Here is a 6,104-nt window from a genome sequence, read left to right as displayed (position 1 = left end):
CCTTTCCTGCTACAGGGCTACCTCCTCCCCATGCAGTTGCTTTTTACCCTGGGAAATTTTGCCCTCCATGTGATGCTTAACAAACTCCTACTCATTTTTCCAGTCTCCTACTTCATAGCACTTCCCTGGGGAAAACTGAAAGTACTCTAAATGAGCTACCCAGGAAACTCACTGCCATACCATCTTTTATTTCTGTGTAGCCCAGATCCCAAATGTAAATACCTAATTATATCATAACTAAACTACTGCTTTAATGGCTATGTCTTTTGTTCCAACGTACTCCAGTGAAACTATGCATCTCGTACTCAAGACTCTATCCCCAAGGCCAATGAATGAATGAATGAAGGGCACCACATATTTTTATACTTAGTTTGCAAAATTAGGGCTTTGGAGAAAGTCTATAAAAAATAAGAGAAGTGTCTTAAGTTTAATAAGTCAAAAGCCAACACTTTTTATTACAACTCTGAAACAGGTCACAGCTAATGGAGCTCTTGGGTTAGAAAGTCATCATCAGGGGCGCTTGGGGGGCTCAGTGGGTTAAAGCCTCTGCTTTTGGCTCAGGTCATGATCCCAGGATCCTAGGATCCAGCCTCACCTCGCTCTCTGCTCAGCAGGGAGCCTGCTTTCCTTCCTCTCTCTCTGCCTGCCTCTTTGCCTACTTGTGATCTCTGTCTGTCAAATAAATTAAAAAAAAAAAAAAAGTCATCATCAGTAAAGAAAGTACTGAAGTACTTGGCAAGCCATTGGAAAGTTCCAAGAAGTCCTTGTGGTAGAGATGGTGAGATATTGTCCAGCTTCTCTGAAAATCTTCTGTCTATGGGTCTCTTGGGTATTGAGTGAAAAGTTGTCATTTTCTGAATTTCCTTTAGAACTTTGTGCTTCCCCATTTTGGGCTTTACTTGCTCGTCAAGGGTTTGGAAAGTTGTCATCAGTTTCAAATCTTTCTGTACTCCTACAATTGAAGTAAAATTTATCCACTAAAAAATCAGAAAATTAATTAGAAATTAGAAAATTAATTCAATGGAATGCTTACCATCTTAACAAAATTCAACTCAAACTAATGATAGAGCTATCTAAGTCTTTTTTCCTCATGTTAAGAATAACTTTTAAGGAAGATTTACCAGGTTTCCTTTTAAAATCTTCTTTATTCCCCTTCTAGATGACTCTCTTGGAAGTGTTGATCAGGTGTGAAACATAACCTGATTTGTGTATACGCGGATCTCACCTTACTCTCTGCTGAAAAACATTTAACTTGTCAAATTTGATTTTATTTACTCTGCTTAATTGAGACAATTACTGAACATTTACTGTGTGCCAATTATTACACTGAGCTCAGGCTATACCCAGATGATTAAGCCTCTAATCTTGCCCACAAGAAGAGTAAAATGCAACCTCTACTACCATGGGGGGTGTTCAAGTTGTTAGAATGTTGTGTTTGCTGCTTTGTGGCAGCCTCTTTGTATTAGCCCAAACCATCGTATTAGTCTGGCAAAATAATGGCTAAACCACCCTTGCTTTTCTTTGCTATTTTTATGGAATTATAAAATTGTTGCCTTTTCTTTTTTATTTGCCTTTTCTCTTTATAAAAGTGGTCCTAACGCTCCCCACAATTTTTTCTATTTCCACTTTGAGGTTTGATGCAAAAACAAGGAAGGGAAACCGTAAGCAAAGAGAAAACACTTCCTGTATGATTTTCAAGACATCAGAACTTGCCTCTCTCTTTTTCACATTCCTAGAGAGTAAAAGGAAGCGATAATAAACGTAATGCACAAAAGGCAAATGGAAAGTAGATGCTGAAAATGAAAGGAAAAAAAAGTGGCATCTCCTCTGTCCAAATGACGAAATGTTACTTAAACTACACAAGGGATCCTGAGCACTCTAGAGTGACAGACTCAAACCAGCCTGTGTGAGACAAGTCCCCAGGGAGGGCAGCTGGCCCTTTAAGGCAGACTGTTACCGAAAGTGCTGGCTAGTTTTCAGCTGTGCTGAATTGGAGAACCCATCTCTCTAGCTATTTGTCTGTTTACTTTTTTTTCACAGAGAAGATCGGATTCCGAAGACTTAGTCATACTAACTCACACTCAAAAGAGACTGGGTTATAGATGTGAAGGCCACGTTATTAACATGTGAAAGGTTGGCTACTACCCGGAAGTTAATAGATGTCAGTTATTTGGAGGGAACACTACCTGTCACATAAACCCATGCTCATGTTCACACAAGAGATGAGATCAGAAATGAAAATGTATATTAGCGAGCTGAGACGGACGGGAAGGGAGGGAAAGCAGATCACAGCAGGGAAACCTCCATCCGGTTCCCACAATTGGATGGGTTTCGTTTTCTCCCTGTGGCAATAGCTAATAGATGTTGAGTGCCTGTTTTGCCCAGGCATTGTTACAGGTACATGACATCATCCTGTCATCACAACAACCCAGTGGAAGGGATGTGGTTATCATTTCCATAGGACAGAGGAGAAAAACTAGGAGCCCAAGGTCACACACCAGAGCAGAGGCTGGAGCTATGACATGAACGCCAGTGGTGTGGTCCCAGAGTCACCTGGCCTAGCCACCAGATGGGGATTTTTCCTCTGATGATCCTTCCTTCTATCTAAGATGAACACTTAGCAAGTTCTTACCCTCCGGTTGTCATTCTTAGTGACCAAAAAGCACCATCTGGAGGTGCCCGGGTGACGCAGTCATCTAAGCATTGGACTCCTGGTTTTGGTCCATGTCACAACCTCCCAGTTGTGGGATCCTGCCCCACATCAGGGTCTCTGCTCAGAGCAGGGTCTGCTTGAGTTTCTCTCTCCCTCTCCCTCTGTCCCTCCCCACTGCTCACGCTCTTTCTCGCTCTCTAAAATAAATAAATCGATTTTAAAGAACACTATTCAATTATCTCAAAGACTTAACAATATACTTAATGGCTACTGCTCCCTTTTCACTTGCTAAGTAAGTTCCAGTCCTATCTTCCAAATGGCATGTTTTGTTGATCTCTACTGGATCTTTGGACTCCCCTATTCCCATCTGAAATATTTCCAGAAATTATCACGGAGGTTAAAGCATCCATTTTAATGGGTGTCACTTGAGTTGGTCTTAAACTCACTGAAGATATTGGAAAACAATACTGTAGAATAAAAGTTATTCTGACTATCCTTGCTTTCAGAAGACTATCATTTTCAGACAAAGTGCCCAAATTTTAGACCTACTCACTTTTTGGAAAATATGGTCCTTTTTGTACTTGCTAAGGGACAGAAAGCTCTCTGTGTGCCTTCACTATGACAGACACTCAAGATAAACATTACTGCCCTCAAGGAACTTACAGTTTATCAGGACAATCAGATATTAAACAAATCATTAAATTGATTAAAATCAATCAAATTAAATTAAATTGATTAAATTAAATTAATTACAAGCAAATGGAATATATCCAAAGGGGAATGCTTAAGATTAAGAAGTAATATGGAGGCAGAACAGTTTAGCAGTAAAGTACCACTTGTATAATAAATGGGGCTTTTTAAAAAATATTTTATTTATTTGACAGGGAGAGAGAGAGATCACAAGTAGGCAGAGAGGCAGGCAGAGAGGAGAGGGGGGAAGCAGGCTCCCCGCTGAGCAGAGAGCCCAATGCAGGGTTTCATCCCAGGACTCTGAGATCATGACCTGAGCCAAAGGCAGAGGCTTAACCCACGGAGCCACCAGGTGCCCCTAAATTGTGTTTTTTAGGAAGTTAAGCAGCCTCTCTGAGTTTTTGGTTTCCTTATCTGCAAAATGTAATTACAGTAATTACCTCATATGGAAGTTGTGAAGTTTAAATGAAATTCTGTTTGTAAAACACTTTGCTAAGCGCCTACCTCTAACTGAAGATTGCTGCCATTAACATTATTAAAATATCTGTATGTTAAAGATTCAATGAAGACATATCATGGTAAGCCTGGAATATAATTGCAGCCCCATTAGCCCAGAGTGTGTGGTGGGATATCACTTGTCAGTGGAATGCCTAAGGATACGAGATTATCTGGATTACCATACAATGACTAAGGCAAAGTTTTTACTGTGAAGGGTTATACTTGGTAGAGAGCCAGAAGAATCACACACATGCACTTTGCGCTTTGTACACATGCACACACGCAACTGAATCTTTTAGGGAAACCCGCACCTAGCAAAGGGCTTGGCAGACCATAATTCATTTTTGACAAATGATATCTGCAAAATTGATTCCCTAACAATATCTTCACTAATCAACTCAAGCGATACCTTCGAGGCACATATACAACTAAAACTTTTTAAAGGAGGAAAGTATAAATAAGGAAAAAAATAAGAAAAATTGAAATCTCCTGTTTTGTAAGCTTTTTTATATTTCCTGCTGACCTGGAAAGACAATCATTTCTTGCATACATAATTCCCCCTTTTCTGACTTTGTCCATGCTTTTCTTCCTAAGAACAACCTGGCACATGTGAAAAATATGAAAAAATATGTTCCAATGCTGTGTACGTACTGCATGGGCACACATGGTTGGAGTCCCCCATCTAGGTGCTCATGTTAATAAATGTACAGTTTTAATTGACTTCGTTTAAAAAAAAAGAAAGAAAGAAAGAAAGAAAAGTAGAAAGGGAAAGAAAAACACGACAATGGAAAAACCCAGAAAATGGAAGTTTCTATATTCACTATTTAAACGGCACTCATCAACCAAAGTTCTCAGAGCCTACTGAGACTTCCTCTTCAGGCAGTCCTGCAGAATCACCCCCCAGCTGCTTAATGGCCCTCTCAATCTCTGTGCTGCTGGCCCTGGTGATGCTGGGCTCCAGCCCAGTCCACTCTCTGGACTGTGCCCTGCATCCAAGCCATGGCAATCTGGAAACCTTCATGCTGTTGAGCCAGATGGAGAGAATCTCCATTCTGTCCTGTCTGAAAGATAGGACTGACTTCAGCTTTCCTCAGATGCTTGTGGATGGAAACAAGTTTGAGAAGACAGAAGCCACAGCTGTCACGCATGAGATGCTCTGGCAGATCTTCAGCCTTTTCAGCCAAAGGGGCTCCCTGGTGGCTTGGGATGAGACCTTACTGGACAAATTCCTCGCTGGACTTCATCAGCATCTGGATGACCTGGAGACATGTTTGGAGGAAGAAAAGAACTTGGAACAGTTACCCCAGGGAAGTGAGAACTCCAGACTTGCTGTGAAGAGATACTTCCATGGAATCAATCTCTATCTTGAAAAGAAAGAATACAGCCGCTGTGCCTGGGAGGTTGTCCGGGTGGAAATCAGAAGGTGCTTGTTCTTCATCAGTGAGCTCACAAGGAAACTCAGGAAATAAAGATGTCGAGTCTGAAAACTCATCTGGTCAACTAAATGCTCATTTTCTAGGACTCAAGGTGTCATTTTCATCTCTGTCTTTATGCCAGAAGAAAAATAAATAGTAACAAAGGTATGGGGTTATTACAAAGTTATGTTAAATGTTGCAAATTGTTTAGAACAAAGATATGCACAATTCATCTGCAATAGCTTAAGATCTTTTCTACTTTTTATTTATTTAAATTATTTGAAATATTTTTGCTGTTTATACTATTTAAATATTTATTGTTCACAAACTACTTATTTGGTATTGTGTTTTGTATAAGACTACAGTTCATTTTTAAGTTATGGGAAATAAAAGCAACTCTTAAAAATCAATTTTGCTTGCACACACTTTTTGAGTGAAAATTTAACCCTAAGCCTGATCTCAGCAAATAAACTAACAGAAGATTCCTGAATGAAACAGGACAAGGATAGCCCAACTTGGCTAGTGGAAAAGCCAATGCTAACATTCATATGGAATTGCAAGTGACTTCAAATTGCCAAAAGAACCTTAAAAAATAAGAGCAAAGCTGGAAGGTTCCCATTCCTGATTTCAAAACATACTACAAACTACAGTTACCAAAACTGTGGGGTACTGGCATAAAGGTAGACTTACAGACCAATAGAACAGAATTGAGAACCCAGAAATAAGCCTATATATCTATAGACACTTGATTTTTGACAGGAGTATTAAGACCATTTAATGAGGAAAGAACAGCATCTTCAACAGAATGATGCTGGGAAAATGGGATATTCACACAGCAACAGAAGGAA

The 6,104-nt window shown here is 39.9% G+C and overlaps 1 pseudogene across 1 annotated transcript; it reads left to right on the top strand.

Annotated features, from left to right (window-relative positions):
* The first annotated feature begins 4,687 nt into the window (after positions 1–4,687).
* On the top strand, positions 4,688–5,666 carry LOC309846483 (interferon alpha-14 pseudogene; annotated as a pseudogene). The gene has a single exon. The product of its transcript is annotated as an interferon alpha-14 pseudogene (transcript).
* The last annotated feature ends 438 nt before the right edge of the window (positions 5,667–6,104 follow it).

This window comes from Mustela nivalis, assembly GCF_964662115.1.
Source record: "Mustela nivalis genome assembly, chromosome: 13".
Lineage (NCBI taxonomy): Eukaryota > Metazoa > Chordata > Mammalia > Carnivora > Mustelidae > Mustela > Mustela nivalis.
The sequence above is the reverse complement of the archived record's forward strand: the minus strand, read 5'-3'. Positions and strand labels throughout refer to the sequence as shown.